Raw genomic sequence first — 18169 nt, forward strand, 5'->3', positions numbered from 1 at the left:
AGTGCGACATGAAGAAGCGATTCTAAAGGCGTACATCCAACCATGGATCGAGGAGGCCTTCATCATAATAGCAACAATTGAACGCAAATTCGTGCAGATGTAGTGGACATAGGAGTAGATACAAGGAAGCAGTTTAGATACCGTGGTCCCCGAACAATGCGTCTAAGAGATACAACAGGTAGTCTCTCAGTGCGCTACCGACCTTGCAGCATTTCAAGCAGAGTTGGGAGGTCTCCGTGCGAAGATCACCACACCTATAGAGTGACTCGAGGGCGAGTCACGATGTTCATGTTGGGGGCCTATTGGGCTTGGGATCCCCCGAGGCAAGTTTTGGGGCTTAAGGCCCAAGTTTTGACTAAGTCCGATGTAAAGACTTCACAATTTGTGGTTGCGGAGTGCGAAGTTGTAATTGAGTCATAGGGTTGTACGCCCTTACTTTTGTAAGGTAGTGTCGGCTTGAGAGTTCTACCCATGGTTTGCAGACCATGGGATTGTATAAATAGAGCAAGGCTCTAAGTGTAAAGGGACATCGATAAATCTAAGAGAAGATGAAGCATTGAGTCTAAGTTGAAGTGTAAAGTTGAGTATTTGGGTTGCAGAGTAGGAGAAGGCTCTGCAGTAGAGCGCGTAGAGGCCTAGTAGTCTGCAGCTGAGTGCACAGACCCTTGCAGCTGAGTACGCAAGGTAGGTTGAGTCTGTAAATGGTTGAAGCATTAATAAAGAGAAGTTTTACATTATTTCTGTGTATCTTTTCCTATTTTGTGCATTGAATGCATCGGATATAAATTGCATTTCTATTGTCTATATGATATGTGAACTTATATGAGTGTGTTGATAAAGAGAAGATAAGATAAAGTATCTGTTGATGCGAAGATAACTAAATGTTATAAGAAGATAAGTAAAATCCATAGTGTAACTTATGGAAATAGCACAAATCACTGCTTTAGTAGCGTAGAAGCACCTCAACCCCTGGTTAGGGCTGTGTGAAGGTGATTATAGTAGATCGTGAATGCCTCATAGGTAAGGAAAGTGCGCGAAGTGACCTACATGAAGGTATTCACAGTTGGACTAAATCGACCCCTCAGACATCTCAAGGGTGCGAAAACTTGGTTCCAACATCCCCCCATACTGCTTCAGGGGAGAACTTAGTCCACACTCTGCGGGATGTTGCCGAAAGGGCTAGTAGTATAGGGATTTGTTTAGCTAAATAACTCTGAACTTGGGTCATGCCCCCTCAAGCCAACAAATGGAAAGGAAGATTCCATAATTGATGTGCTGCAGGATGATTCACATGTTGATGTCAATGTGTAGGCAAAGGAAGCACCTTTGATATGGATTGGTAAGAAATGGTTAGAGTTCTTATCTAATTAAGGTTGCATGTCTTTTAATTTGATGCATTTCTTTGCTAATGGAATGCAAGTTGTAAGGTTTTACCAAAATGGTGAATGGAAAAAATTGAGTAGGAGACTTGCTTTATTGCAACAAAATTATTTTCATTTCAACTTTGTAAGTACATGTACATATGATTGAGGATCTTGTACTATTGATGGTTCTTAAGAGAAAGTTGAAGAATACACACATGAGAATAGTATGTATGAACACAAGGATGTTGATGATTTCCTTGTATTTGAACATGTATGTGTAATTGACTTGAAGGTTGATTGCCTTGTTTAAACATGCATGTAACGTCATATTGACTTGGAAAAAGTTGATTTTGTCTCCAAGATTGGAAAAGGAGATAATGCTGAAGTGTTTCGCAAGAGGTGGAATTCTTTCTACTTTGAAAAAGAATCATTAAGTTCTTTTTGTACATGCTTGACTTGAAGAGTCAGTTGTTTGAAAAGCGATGTTTTTTGTCGGTTTGTTATTCAGTTGATCATTTGTATACAAGATGTAAAGACATGATGATGAATCACATGATGTGAAATTTGTTTCTTTTGATGGAGCAAGAGTTTATGTCATCCAGTTATTTCTTGTATTATGTTGTTTTTGACAAGAAATCAAAAGAACATTTGTTTGAGCCACCTTGGATCAATGATCAAGGAAGCAACATTCAACTACCTTTTGTAAACTTCTTAACATAAATTATAAAGGAAAACCATTCTTAACAGGAGGACAAGTGCATTCAAGAAGGACAGTGTTGACTACCTTCAAGTTTTGATTCAGAGGCACTAGCCATACAAGGCAAGTGTATGGAGGCTGAAAGAAGAGGGTGTGGTACTCTCATCTACTATACAGATCAATATATCAGTCTTTTGGGGTCCAAAAGATTCTCAATGGGGAGGAGTGATCAGATATTGATCAAGGACCTTAACCGCAATTAAGAATAAGGTTGCAAACAATGTACATGTGGTTGTAGTTCACATGACCGCCAGTCCTACGTGAATCAACGTTAAAAGGCTAATATTGGCTTCTAATGTGAATTAGCATTAAAATGGTAATATTGGCTTCAAGTGTTAAAACCTTTATTAAGAGCCTTTTTCTTAAAATCTGAATTAAGCATGTGGGTGGTCTTGGAAAGACGGTAAATGGTTTCTCACACGGGCGAAAGGTTGGAAGCAATAATTTACCAAAAGCATGTGATTAGCGTCAGCGGGCGACACGTAGCAGTGCAAAATTGATTTTCTCGCACACCCTCGATTTGATATCGGTCATGCAGAAATCTGCGCGAGATTGCACGATGTCCGTTGGATCGAGCTGTTAGGTTCCTATACCAATAGGTGTCATTTTTCATGATTGACTGGGAAGTGCCAAATATGTTCATCCTTTCCATGCTGTAAAGGTTCCATATTTCAAAAGAGAGAGAGAGTTTAAAAAATGTAAAGAGGGTATGCCCTAAAAGAAAAATCAAAGGGCAAAAAGAGTAAACTGGTCAGAAAGAAAAATAAAAATGAACCCCAAAGAAAGGCCAGGAAAGTGGCTATCCAAAATGCCACTGCTAGCTTGATGGATGGGCCAACAGTTCAATCTGGACCATGCCATGTTTTAAATTGCTTGTTCTAGACTAGAGAATGAATATCTGTCCAAACAGTTCAAGATTGGCAGATCACTAGCTAGGTAGAGAAATTAAGGAGCCCAACTGCTTAATATGGGCCCTTGGAAGAGATAAGGGTACACTTAGATAGGAGGGCAGTCAAAAGGAAAGAAGATAATCAGGGTCTGCAAGTCTAAGTGCACCCATTCAGAAGGATGAAAAAATGTTAGGTGTATTAGGCTGGGTAGGTAGTTAAGGTTGCAGAAGTAAGGTTTTGATCACCTCATGTATTGTCAATCAGAGCTCCTCCCATCAATGACAGAAGTGTCAAAGCAGTTATTTTGATGGCAGAACTTTGGAAGAATGTCTAATTCCCCTTCTATTCCCCCATAAATCACTCACTAACATCCCCTTGAGGACCTTGGGATCTGCCCAACCATTCCTGTTATCACTTCATTTTTGTAAAATACTAAGTCAAGCTTTGACTTTCTTCAATGAAAAGAAGCCACATTTCTTGTGTAAAAATCATTTCTCCACATTCCATTCACTTCTTATGTCTCAGTTTCAGTCCATAAACTTAACCTCTACCCTACTTTTTCACCTCACAAACTTATATTAACTTCTAATTCTATTTATATAGCCCCCTAACCTATGTTCCTATCCCTATTGCTACAAAAAACTATATAAAATTCCAAAAAATAATAAATATTCCCACCCCATGGCACTATAGCCTTATAATGCAGTCTGGGGAAATAATAGTCCATCTAGGACTATTATGAACCCTTCCGTGTCTTAACCTGGAGTTAGTTTAACCTCTAGTTAAATAAACAACCACTGCCCACCTCTCCACTCATTAAAATTTGTTACTACACCCTTCACGTTCATATTTTAAAGTTTGGTGTTTAAATGTTTATTAAACATTAAACTCCTCTCCAGCGTATATAACACAGATAACCCGCTTTCCAAAGGTTTGAACCCCCCACCACATAAATAAATCAATATAATATATAGCGGGCCCCTGTACATTAACCTGCTGCCAGCTCCGCGTTACGTCGGCCCTCCCAGATCCAACGGCCTAGGTGGATTTCGGGGCGCCCCCGACACATGGGAGTAAGCGTCCGATAGCACGACGGTTTTGCCGTCGTACAAAGGATGCGTGTCCGCCTTTTATTGCATTGGGAGGGCTCTGACACACACCGTCTCTGTACAGAAGGTGGTCCGATAAAACTACATACCGCCTTCTGTCCTGTGCCACGTCGTCTCACTGACGTCACTGCCACGTCACCCTGCCGTACTGCCATGTCATCCGCCACCTGTCCTCCGCTGACATCACTGCCATGTCACCTTGCCATTCTCAGGACCCACCGATGACGTCAGCACAGAAAAGGTGCAAAGGGCGAGAATTGCGTCAAAGAATGCCTGAATCGAGAAACAGAGGCAGTTTTCGATGCGCGATTAGCGCCTAGCGCTAATCGCGCATCGCTAAGAAAAATTACTCAAGAAGGAGAGCTTCCTCTTTTCTCGGCTACCTGCAAAACCCAAAAATTTGCAAGAGGTAACGCTGGAAATAGAGAACTAAAGAAAAGACAGCAGGCAGAGGGAGTCAAGATATGACTACGGAAATTTTATAAAAAGGCCAAGTATGCATACCGAGAGCAGGATAACAAAGTAGTGACTCAACAAAGCACCAGGGCAGCAGGCCCAAAAAAGCAAGTTAAAAGCACAGCCTCAGCCGACTTAGTTGATCCCAAAAGTCTAAATTCTCTAACAGAACGGATAGCTAATACCCTAAAATATCTTCTGCATCATTTACTCTTTCATCTACTATTCCTCAAGAGTTGGTAAAAAAGTTATGAGTTATTAACTCATCAACTAGATATTTTGTAACTCATTTTTTGTATATATACTTCCCCACAGAGCATATTTGGGGTTGGTCGTTGATGATTTTCGCTCTAAGAGCTGCGCTGTAACTTTCAGATTTTCTAATACAAAGAGCTGATGGAGTTTATGATTTCTGCACTGTCTGGATGTGAATGTGATGAGCTACATTCTGCTACAGGATTCCTGTGTTGTTTAATGAAACAATAAGTTTTTTCTAAACCATGTTTTGTCTTTTCTATGTTTGCTAAATTCACATATATGTTTCATGATCTCAGCAACAGAGAAAAAGAATAGCTCAGGACTTGTTTAAATACACCCTTTGCTCAATCTCTGTTTCTAATTATGTTTTCTGCAGAATTGGTCATGAATATGAATTCTTAATTGCTCATATTTGCACTGATTCTCTCATTATGAATGCTGTTTAGGAATTCTTAACTGCTCCTAGATAATATTCTCACCTTTCCCTCTATCAGCATAGTGAAAGATCCTTGACTGCCTTTCATTCCCTGATTCCATGCCATCGATTCCTAAATTTGAAGATTTGTTTCATGGATACCTATCTGGCTCTGTAGTACTACCTCTTTCCCAACAAGCACTTTCAGCAGTACACAGTCATTGACTCCATTGCCCAATGGTTTAAGCCATTCTGAGAGCTGCATATCAGATCTATTTGAAACCATCATCCAACCAAACTCAAAACAAAATCCTGCACATTATAACTAGCCTAAAATTACACCAAAACAAAGTTAAATCATAAAGAGAGAGCCCTCTCTGGTTGCAGGTAGGCTAGGACCTATAGCTAAAAGATTGGTTAGTGGTTACCTCAGCCATATTCCCTTGGGAGTCAAAGGGAACAACCTGAGTGATAACATCATTGGCGACTCCACTGGGGACCTTTGAATAAATGTTTGTTACTACTGTCTATTTTCTAAAACTACAGATGGAGCCTGAAGTTAGCCAGATAGCCTTTGAAACTGTTTTTGCTTTGCATTTACAAGAGTAAATAAAAGCTGCTTCAGTCAATCTCCAGCCTAGTTTTAGTCTTTAAACAGCTGTCCCAAAGGCTTAATCAGTTTCCCCGTTTCAAACTCATCTGAAGGAAATTCAAGCTCCTATTTTTTATTAACTTCCTCTTTCTTCAAAATGTTTTACAAGTTTAGATCTGATCTCTGATGGTGGACAGGGATCAGACATACCAAGGTTAAAATCATCCACCTGGCGACTCCACATCACTTTCACAATCAAGACTCCACTGGGGAAATGGACCTGAAAGAACTCTATAGAAAGATCAGTCTTTTGGTTTGGATTGTTATCCAAGACATTGTGTTCTTTCTCATTGACAAAATTTTTCAATGTATATTGTATTATAAAAATGATTTTAGATTAAATTTTTATTATCTTCTTTCCAAAAATGTAGACAAAAACTCTCCTTATACATTCGAACAACAGTCTTCTAATCCCGAAGATCATTTTTCAATTAAGGAGAACCCAAAAATTCAAATAAATCAGCCAATCCCTGAACATATTCCACTGCCTCATAAAGTTCCTGATAGATACAAACCCCTCATTTTGCCTCCTGCACTCAATAATCTACCTAGCAATCATCCCAAGTATCTCCCTAGATTTGATGGAGAGAGTGGTATCACTGCCCAAAAGCATGTCCAAGTTTTTGAAGATTATCTTAACTTATTTGAAGTGGATGTTGAGGATGTTAGTATTAGGCTTTTCGCTCTTTCTTTGCAAGCCAAAGTCAGGAGTTGGTTCAAAACTCTGCCTCACGTAAGCATCTCAAATCTTGAGCAATTTCTCAAACTCTTCCTTGATAGATGGATAATCAAAGTCAATCTCCTCATGATCATAGAAGAATATAATCAATTAAAAGGACATCCAGATGAGACAGTACAACAATTTTCAAACAGATTCAATCAAATCTATCATTCAATACCATTGAATATAAAACCTCCCCCTGATTTGGCTCTACTACATTATCCAAGAGCATTTGATTCAGAGATAGAATTTCATCCGAGAGAGAGGAACTCCTCCACTATGCAACAGATGCAGAACATGGCAGTAGATGTAGAGGCTAATTTGAAAGTTATGGAGAGGAAGCTGAAAGCAGAAAAAGAGGAAGAACTTGATATCTTCATAAAGAAAGCAGAGGAATTAAAGCAGAAGGTCACAATGAAAGTTGAATGTTTAGATCACCATGACACTTTTTCTCCACAAGAAGAAAGGGTTGACATTTCTGAACGGATTTTTACCAATTCAACCAACCATAGATCAGAAACCAGATTCACAGAACAATGTGTGGAGGAGCAATCCCCTAGTTTACGATGTGCATTCGATAATATGGCTTCTTTTAATAATGTGCCCAAATATGATCAATATGATGATGATTGTGTTCTTCAGATCCAAATTAACCTTGCAGACGAATCAGAAGATAATTTGGGCAAAAACAAAGAGATTCAGGTTCAACAGCTTCAAAGTACTATTCAGCTTGTTCACTTCAGCAATAAGAATGAGGAGGAAAGTGCAGAAAATTTTGAAATAAGTGAAGGAACTTTACCATTTTGTTTTGAGTCTTTTCAGTTTATCAGAGATAACTATCATGCTACTAAAAATCAAATATCAATAAGACTTGGTATTGACCATTTGGAAAGCAATCAAATCTTTGTTCAAAATTTGTCATATCTAAATTTGCGGTCCCAGAATCCCATTGAACATCAGATTGCAGAAAAAGGCTTGGAAGCAGCAATAGATGATCAAAAAATCCAAGTTGGTTCCTTGCCCTTTTGTTTTGAATCATCTGAATTATTCAAAGAAAAAGCAGAACAACTGGTAGGAATCTGTCAAGTTCAATTTGAACCTGTATGTAATAAATTACAACAGCCCTTCCAAACTCCCTATGATCCAGCAACTGACAGGTTGAATGAGGAAAGAAATCAGAATTCTTCTCCATTAACACCATGAAGGTCCAAATCAAGATGATAATGGTTGCAGTAGACAGACTCTACAGTCAGTTAAAATATCATCGCAAACAACAGTTGAAAGCATGAAGGGTGGTGAAGACAAGGATGATATTTCAGTTTCATGGCATGAAAGCTATCCAGAACATTTGCACAGTTGTTTGATTCAGCTCAGGAGTAGTGTATATATTTTGCAAGATCCTTTTGTACAGTTTCTAGATTCAGCAAAGGAGATCAGGAGTTTCCTTATCTTCTCAAAGTTTAACAAAGCCAGATTCGATCGTAAGATCTCAGTTTTAAACACCATCAAATACAGGCAGCAAAGGTCACTGATGTATATAATGCTTAAGTGGTTGCACTCGCTGTTTCATTTTACCTAACCAGCAGTCAGAAAGCTGATTAGGATAAGTAGGTAGGATTTCAGTTTAGTTTGGATAGTAACTTGCTGCAGTTGAAGCCCGAAGAGAAGGCCCTAAGCTCCACAAGTGTGCTGTCATATATGCAAATAAAGAAACCCGCAACAGGAAAGTTTTAGAGAAGAGCGAAAGTTATGCAGAAGGCCATCTGACCTGCTGTTCTTGACTTTCCACAAGGGAAAGCCATCCCCAAGTGGAGCCACTGTTAGGTTCCTATACCAATAGGTGTCATCTTTCATGATTGACTGGGAAGTGCCAAATATGTTCATCCTTTCCATGCTGCAAAGGTTCCATATTTCAAAAGAGACAGAGAGTTTAAAAAATGTAAAGAGGGTATGCCCTAAAAGAAAAATCAAAGGGCAAAAAGAGTAAACTGGTCAGAAAGAAAAATAAAAATGAACCCCAAAGAAAGACCAGGAAAGTGGCTAGCCAAAATGCCTCTGCTAGCTTGATGGATGGCCCAACAGTTCAATCTGGACCATGCCATGTTTTAAATTGCTTTTTCTAGACTAGAGAATGAAAATGTGTCCAAACAGTTCAAGCTTGGCAGATCACTAGCTAGGTAGAGAAATTAAGGAGCCCAACTGCTTAATCTGGGCCCTTGGAAGAGATAAGGGTACACTTAGATAGGAGGGCAGTCAAAAGAAAAGAAGATAATCAGGGTCTGCAAGTCTAAGTGCACCCATTCAGAAGGATGAAAAAATGTTAGGTGTATTAGGCTGGGTAGGTAGTTAAGGTTGCAGAAGCAAGGTTTTGATCACCTCATGTATTGTCAATCAGAGCTCCTCCCATCAATGACAGAAGTGTCAAAGCAGTTATTTTGATGGCAGAACTTTGGAAGAATGTCTAATTCCCCTTCTATTCCCCCATAAATCACTCACTAACATCCCCTTGAGGACCTTGGGATCTACCCAACCAGTGCTGTTATCACTTCATTTTTGTAAAATACTAAGTCAAGCTTTGACTTTCTTCAATGAAAAGAAGCCACATTGCTTGTGTAAAAATCATTTCTCCACATTCCATTCACTTCTTATGTCTAATTTTCAGTCCATAAAATTAACCTCTGCCCTACTCTTTCACCTCGCAAACTCATATTAACTTCTAATTCTATTTATATAGCTCCCTAACCTATGTTCCTATCCCTATTGCTACAAAAAACTATAAAAAATTCCAAAAAATAATAAATATTCCCACCCCATGGCACTATAGCCTTATAATGTAGTCTGGGGAAATAATAGTCCATCTGGGACTATTATGAACCCTTCCGCGTCTTAACCTGGAGTTAGTTTAACCTCTGGTTAAATTAACAACCACTGCCCACCTCTCCACTCATTAAAATTTGTTACTACACCCTTCACGTTCATATTTTAAAGTTTGGTGTTTAAATGTTTATTAAACATTAAACTCCTCTCCAGTGCATATAACACATATAACCTGCTTTCCAAAGGTTTGAACCCCCCGCCACATAAATAAATCAATATAATATATAGCGGCCCCCCGTACATTAACCTGCCGCCAGCTCCGCGCTCCGTCGGCCCTCCGATCCGCCCTCCCAGATCTAACGACCCAGGTGGATTTCGGGGCGCCCCCGAAACACGGGAGTTAGCGTTCGATAGTACGGCGATTTTGCCATCGTACAAAGGACGCGTGTTTGCCTTTTATTGCATCGGGAGGGCTCTGACACATACTGCCCCCGTACAGAAGGCGGTCGAGAGAAGGCGGAATGAAAATGCAGTAGTTGAGGTAAGGGCAGTATGCGAAGCGGCACAGGAAGTTGCAGAGTAGAAGAAGGTCGTAGAAGCAGCAGCAGCAGTGCAGATTGTAGAGGCATAAATGGTATAGGAAGAGGAGGGCCAGGCAACGTCCTCAAGGCAAGAGGCAGAGGACACAGAAATAGCAGAAGGGAGCATGGACCTAGGGACCGCGTCCACACAGATCAAACAGCCGCGCATCACAGAGAGATCAGTTCTAAGGAAGAAGGTTAAGGCTTCGAAGCTGGCCATTGACTCGATCATCTTAATTGAAGGTGATTTCCATGACATCGGCAAGATGGTTCACGATGTCACCAGTGAAGTGCTTCAAGATTTTATGACAGAGCACTAGACTGTGTTGGGGGCCCTCAAGGCATAGCTGTAGGAGTTACAGATGTGGCACCCTCAGGAAGGTACCTTGTCTACACATGTCGTAGCAGGCACTTCAGCAGCAGATCAGATGCTGCGCTCATGGATGAACAACACAATAGTGTTGCGAGAGGGAGCGTTAGTCTCATCAAATGCAATGGACCGGATGTCACTTACCTTGATGAAAGACCTTGGACTTAACCTGGCTGCCCTTCCCCAAGAAACGCTATATCAGTTACAGGATGGGATAACGATAGAGCTACGAGCCAAGGAGAGCTACGTGATTTAGGTTCTCAGCGAGCAGAAAATTAACATAAAACAACTCAGCTTGCAGCACGAGTTGGTGTCACAGAACTAACATTTGGTGCACATAGTAGATGACACTTGCTGACGTGTCCCAGAGCTAGCCATCGCAGCAGATCTCCCGGTAGAAGTGCGAATCCATAGTTTGGCCAGTGGAGTCCTTGACACGAGAAAAGAGATGACAAGGGTGTAGCTAGAGCTGAATCTCCAGATCACCGAGCTGCGGTTGAAGGCACATCCTTCACTCCCCCGAAAATCAAAGAACAACGTGCCAGTGCTATTGCAATAGGGTTGGAAGAGATTGGAGGTGTAGTGCGCGACTGTATCGACATGTTGGAACAGGCACTTGAGGTCCGCATGATGTTGTAGGAGGACCCCAACATCCAATGTTTGGAGACAAAGGCACGCGAACTCCAGCAACAGTACGAAAGCATCTGATTACTGTGCAGACAGTAGTCCTTACTCAGCAGCTTGCAAGGATGCAACGAGCCAAGGCATTAAAAGAGTAGGTGGACGCGATGCACCATAAGGAAGCAGTTCTCAAAGCGCGTGCACAGCCAGATTGACGAAGCCTTCAGAATCACAACAAATATTGAAGGAAATCTCACCCAGATTCAGGGGATGCATGCACAAATGTAGGGCAGCACGTCGGTAACAGAGGTCTCAGAAGAGAGAATACCGTAGGTTCAGCAAGCAGCAGCTCAGTATGCTGTAGACATCAAAACCGTTCGAGACCCGCTGGAGGGACTTCATGCCAAGATCGCCGCGCCGATAGAGTGACTCGAGGGCAAGTCATGATGTTTGTGTTGGGGGCCTGTTGGGAATGGAATCCCCCCACGACATGTTTTGGGACTCAAAGCCCAAGTTTTGAGTAATATTGTTGTAAATATTCCGTGAATTGTGGGTGCAGAGCGTGAATTGTATTTTGGAGTTATAGGGCTGTCCGCCCTAAGTTTTCAATGTAATGTCGGCGTACCCATGGTTTGCGAACCATGGGATTGTAGAAATAGAGTGAGGCTCTAAGTTGTAAAGGAAGAAATACAATGGATGGATAGAATACGATAGCGAAGCATAGAGCAAGAATCTAAGTGTCTTGGGTCATAGTAGTAGGAAGAGGCTCTGCAGCTGAGTGCGTAGAGGCCTAGTAGAGTTCACAGATGAGTGTGTGGACCCCTGTAGTTGAGTGCGCAGGGTAAGGTGGAGTCTGTAACAAAAGGAACAAAATAATAAGGAGAAGTTTTATCTGAATCCTGTGTATCTGTTCTGAGTTATTACATGTTTGATATTACTTGCAATTATACTGTTTATTTACTGCTCGCACTTATATGAATCGTGAATATTGTTAAGTATAACTAAAAGTGTATATATAAGTTCAGTTAATCACCTAATATCAGGTTACGAGTAAGGACTTGGGTACTAAGACTAATCGAGCCTCGTGTAGGGCTCCGCGAAGGCAACATCTCAGGCTGCAAGGTACGGGAAAGTGCGCGTAGCGATGTGCACGCAGGGTCAAATTGCAGACCACTTGAAACCATCATACATCTCCATGGTGCGGAAACCTGGTTCTAACACCCTCCCATACTACTTCGGGTGAGACCTTAGTCCATGCTCCACGAACTATTGCCGAAAGGGCTAGTAGTACCAGGATTTGTTTGGCTAAATCACTTCTGAACCTGGGTCAGTCCCCAACAAGCCAACAATCAGCTTGGCGCCTTAGATTGGACTGTATATTACTAAAGGGATCATTGATGGTGGCGTGATGCAGATGGAAAAGTGTGTGATGCAGATAGTAAAGTTAAAAGGTGGACTTTTCCCAGAAAAAGTGATAGAAGGTCGATTGAAGCCGTATACAGGTGGCCCGACCACCTGACTAGCTGTGGGAGGCACAGTCTTAGCACTCTAGGAAGTTGGAAGGAGGTGCGAGACTATAAAATACCCTGCCCGAGAGCTGCGCGATGACGGTAATGCGCGTAGGAGCGAAGTTTCACAAGGTCCGCGACAACGCAAGGGTGGCTGTGCTGCCACGCGGGTCGGCTGGAAAGTGACTGTTATAGTCACTATTCATGATGTGATGCCTGGTTTGAGATCAAATGGAGAGGGTAGCAGGCATTTAAGGCAGGCTTTATGGGCTAGATTTGGGAAAAACTGCTGCCAAGGGAGCATTAATGAACCGGATTTGGGGGGATGGTTGAATTTGAATTCAAAAGGCGCTATAAATTGCAAAGCACTGCTGAGCAAACAACACTTGGCCATTTGAAAATTGAGCTGTTGCACACCCATAGATTTATGAACCCAGATCCATTTGATTTTTTGAAGTCAAAGGTGTTGTTTGAACACTTACCTGAGCCGTTGAGAGATTTTTGGAGTAGCAGTATGACCGCACCAGAGGAAGCCATGGATATCAGTGAAATGACCACTGAAGAGGCTGCGCAGGCCATAATAGTAGGAGACCCCTGGAAGCACCGAGATAGTCATGGAAATCCATAAATCACCATGCCCGCTGAGGCCTAAGAAGGATAAGCAACCTATGATTCCAGTGCGCATGTCCCCTCGAAACCCGCTAAGAACTAAACTGACCATGGAAGAAAAGGTGAAAGTGGTTAATGTGGAAACCTATGAGGAGGAGGAATACCTTGAGGAAATCCTGGTGGAAGAGGAGGATGAAGAAATTGAGGAAGAAACTGAGGGTACAAAACCTCCGACCAGACTGCTCACGTATGTTCCTCCACGAAAGGGCAAGTCAAAGGTTCCCAAGGAGCTAGATGAGAGCAAGAGCTCTCTGCAGACCCCGCTGCTACCTGATGATATCGTTTCTGAAGTAGCGCACATGGGACGGGTGTCGAGTCTAAAGTTTGAATACTGGGATCTCGCGGATCATGAAAATTTCCCACACTTGGAAACGACACAGATCATGAAGATGAAGAAATACACTTCGGCAGAAGTTGTAGAGTTGAAGCCGCACAAGTGGTTGCGAGGGGTAGAGAAAGTAGGGTTGTTGAACCTGCCCTGGGTGCCACATTACCATCATGCCCCAGTAACTATCTTTGTCATCAGGTATCTACTTTTCTTGGTGTATGATGGATGTTTGTGGTTGGAGGAGCCCATCCCCATCACAGACCACCTGATTCATAGAATTACCTGACTCCCTTGCAAGGGGGAGGAGCCAGCAGATATTTTAGAGGGAAATAGCACCAACTTGGCCATCGGGGAGGCCATGAAGGAAAAATTCAAGCTGGAGAAGAAGAATAGAGGGTACACAATCTCCAGTATCAATAATAAGGCAGTCAAAGTTGCGACCCAGATACTGGCTGGCAAGGTTTTGTGGAAGTGCTGCGCGGATGAGGTGCCCATGCTGGTGATAGCACTTGCTGCATAGTGTGCAGAGGGCATCCAGTTTAACTGGTCAGAGTATTTGTGTAAGGAATTCTTGGAGAATTTCTGTGAGGCACAGGAACAGGGGAAGACCTTCCACTATGCATGGCTTCTGTTGTCCATAGTGTTGGTGGCTGGGGAATTTACTGAGGATAGCTAGCTCCCCCCAATTGAGAGGGATCACTCGGAGGCCATGAGGTAAGCTTCACTATGGGCCACTAAAGACGCACGCAGGATCCGAGACAATAAAATATTCTGGGTGTTCATGGAGATGAACATCAAAATGGGGATTGACTGCAAGCCGTGATTATCGCCCACTGTTTATAATAGCTTACAAAGCTTCGTAGATTTTAAGGCGAATTTCCATCACGTCTACATCAGGGCGTGCAAGGACCCCACAAAGAAGTGGAATGAAATACCCTACCCGTCCATGGATGATGTTATCTTCAACGTACTTGAGTCATGGCTACTGGAGTGGTGCGCTTCAGCCATCTCCACAATGGACATGGAAAAGTCTGCTGCACAATGGAAGAAGTAGGAGGCAAAACTGTGGATGACGTAGTTGGCAGAGAAGAGAAGAAAAGAGGCAGTAGAAGCTGAGAAGCAATAGACGGTAGAGAAGGAATGCGAGGGCCATAAGTTGCCCTCAATTGAGGAAGAGCCCGAGACAGAGGAAGGTGGTGCAGACCTAGAAACAACATCTAAAAGTTGAAGCGCCAGTGCCCGAGAGAGAATGCGGGGCCACAAAAGAAGTTGAAAGCTTCTAAGACTTATTTTGACCTGATCACCCTCACCAAAGGAGATATCCAAGATATAGGGGAGATGGTGCGCAACGTCACCACAGAGGCCCTCCAACAATTGGCGAAGGAGAATCAAATTGTGTTGGGGGCCCTCCGGGCATAGATTTAGGAGTTGTAGGTGTGCACTCCCCAGGCTGGTACTCCCTTAACCAGCCTCGCAGTAGGAACAACCGCGGCTAAGGAAATGCCACGTGCCCGCACGACCAACACAATAGTGCTTCCAGAGGGGTCATTGATTACAAAAAATGAGGTCGATAGGCCTATGGTCAGTGTGTTGAAGGGAGTAGGGATCAACATGGCTGCACTCCCTTGGGAGAGACTCTATGTCCTATAGGACGGAGTGACTGCAGAACTGTAGGCCAAGGAGGGTCATGTGCTACAGGTGTTAAGCGAATAAAGAATCAACATAGAGCAACTGAGCCTGTAGCGTAACGAGGTAGTCATACAGAATTAACAGATGGTGCAAGTGCTTGAGGAGGCGTGCCAGATGGTCCCTGATTTGGCCATCCCAGCAGAGCCACCAACAGAGGCATGCATCCAGAGGTTAGTAGTAAGGGTGTGTGAGAAGAGATGGCTAAGGTTCAACTAGAGTTGAACCTTCAGATAGTAGAGCTATGGTTGAAGGCGCAGCCTTCAACTCCTTGAGAGGTAAGGGAACAATGCACCAGTGCCATTACATCGGATATGGAGGAGATCAGCAGTGTAGTGAAGGACTGCACCAAAACATAGGAAGAGTCATTTGAGGTCCTCACTACTCTACAGGAGGACCCGAACATACATCGCTTAGAAATAGAGGCTTGTGAGCTATAACAAAGATATGATGATATAAAAGGGACCGCGTAGACGGTGGCCCTTACATAGAGGCTCGCGCGAATACAACAGGCTAAAGTGCTTAAGGAGTAAGTAGATGCAGCGCGACATGAAGAAGCGATTCTAAAGGCGTACGTCCAACCATGGATCGAGGAGGCCTTCGTCATAATAGCAACAATTGAAGGCAAATTCGTGCAGATGTAGTGGACATAGGAGCAGATACAAGGAAGCAGTTTAGATACCGTGGTCCCCGAACAATGCGTCTAAGAGATACAACAAGTAGTCTCTCAGTGCGCTACCGACCTTGCAGCATTTCAAGCAGAGTTGGGAGGTCTCCGTGCAAAGATCACCACACCTATAGAGTGACTCGAGGGCGAGTCACGATGTTCATGTTGGGGGCCTATTGGGCTTGGGATCCCCCGAGGCAAGTTTTGGGGCTTAAGGCCCAAGTTTTGACTAAGTCCGATGTAAAGACTTCACAATTTGTGGTTGCGGAGTGCGAAGTTGTAATTGAGTCATAGGGTTGTACACCCTTACTTTTGTAAGGTAGTGTCGGCTTGAGAGTTCTACCCATGGTTTGCAGACCATGGGATTGTATAAATAGAGCAAGGCTCTAAGTGTAAAGGGACATCGATAAATCTAAGAGAAGATGAAGCATTGAGTCTAAGTTGAAGTGTAAAGTTGAGTATTTGGGTTGCAGAGTAGGAGAAGGCTCTGCAGTAGAGCGCATAGAGGCCTAGTAGTCTGCAGCTGAGTGCACAGACCCTTGCAGCTGAGTACGCAAGGTAGGTTGAGTCTGTAAATGGTTGAAGCATTAATAAAGAGAAGTTTTACATTATTTCTATGTATCTTTTCCTATTTTGTGCATTGAATGCATCGGATATAAATTGCATTTCTATTGTCTATATGATATGTGAACTTATATGAGTGTGTTGATAAAGAGAAGATAAGATAAAGTATCTGTTGATGCGAAGATAACTAAATGTTATAAGAAGATAAGTAAAATCCATAGTGTAACTTATGGAAATAGCACAAATCACTGCTTTAGTAGCGCAGAACCACCTCAACCCCTGGTTAGGGCTGTGTGAAGGTGATTATAGTAGATCGTGAACGCCTCATAGGTAAGGAAAGTGCGTGAAGTGACCTACATGAAGGTATTCACAGTTGGACTAAATCGACCCCTCAGACATCTCAAGGGTGCGAAAACTTGGTTCCAACATTCCCCCATACTGCTTCAGGGGAGACCTTAGTCCACACTCTGCGGGATGTTGCCGAAAGGGCTAGTAGTATAGGGATTTGTTTAGCTAAATAACTCTGAACTTGGGTCATGCCCCCTCAAACCAACAAATGGAAAGGAAGATTCCATAATTGATGTGCTGCAGGATGATTCACATGTTGATGTCAATGTGTAGGCAAAGGAAGCACCTTTGATATGGATTGGTAAGAAATGGTTAGAGTTCTTATCTAATTAAGGTTGCATGTCTTTTAATTTGATGCATTTCTTTGCTAATGGAATGCAAGTTGTAAGGTTTTACCAAAATGGTGAATGGAAAAAATTGAGTAGGAGACTTGCTTTATTGCAACAAAATTATTTTCATTTCAACTTTGTAAGTACATGTACATATGATTGAGGATCTTGTACTATTGATGGTTCTTAAGAGAAAGTTGAAGAATGGAATACATACATGAGAATAGTATGTATGAACACAAGGATGTTGATGATTTCCTTGTATTTGAACATGTATGTGTAATTGACTTGAAGGTCGATTACATTGTTTAAACATGCATGTAATGTCATATTGACTTGGAAAAAGTTGATTTTGTCTCCAAGATTGAAAAAGGAGATAATGCTGAAGTGTTTCGCAAGAGGTGGAATTCTTTCTACTTTGAAAAAGAATCATTAAGTTCTTTTTGTACATGCTTGACTTGAAGAGTCAGTTGTTTGAAAAGGGATGTTTTTTGTCGGTTTGTTATTCAGTTGATCATTTGTATACAAGATGTAAAGACATGATGATGAATCACATGATGTGAAATTTGTTTCTTTTGATGGAGCAAGAGTTTATGTCATCCAGTTATTTCTTGTATTATGTTGTTTTTGACAAGAAATCAAAAGAACATTTGTTTGAGCCACCTTGGATCAATGATCAAGGAAGCGACATTCAACTACCTTCTGTAAACTTCTTAACATAAATTATAAAGGAAAACCATTCTTAACAGGAGGACAAGTGCATTCAAGAAGGACAGTGTTGACTACCTTCAAGTTTTGATTCAGAGGCACTAGCCATACAAGGCAAGTGTATGGAGGCTGAAAGAAGAGGGTGTGGTACTCTCATCTACTATACAGATCAATATATTAGTCTTTTGGGGTCCAAGAGATTCTCAATGGGGAGGCATGATCAAATATTGATCAAGGACCTTAACCGCAATTAAGAATAAGGTTGCAAACAATGTACATGTGGTTGTAGTTCACATGACCGCCCGTCCTAAGTGAATCAACGTTAAAAGGCTAATATTGGCTTCTAATGTG

This window comes from Pinus tabuliformis, chromosome 3_1, assembly GCF_031772625.1.
Source record: "Pinus tabuliformis cultivar Carrire ecotype Pingquan chromosome 3_1, CPIR1, whole genome shotgun sequence".
Taxonomy (NCBI): Eukaryota; Viridiplantae; Streptophyta; class Pinopsida; order Pinales; family Pinaceae; genus Pinus; species Pinus tabuliformis.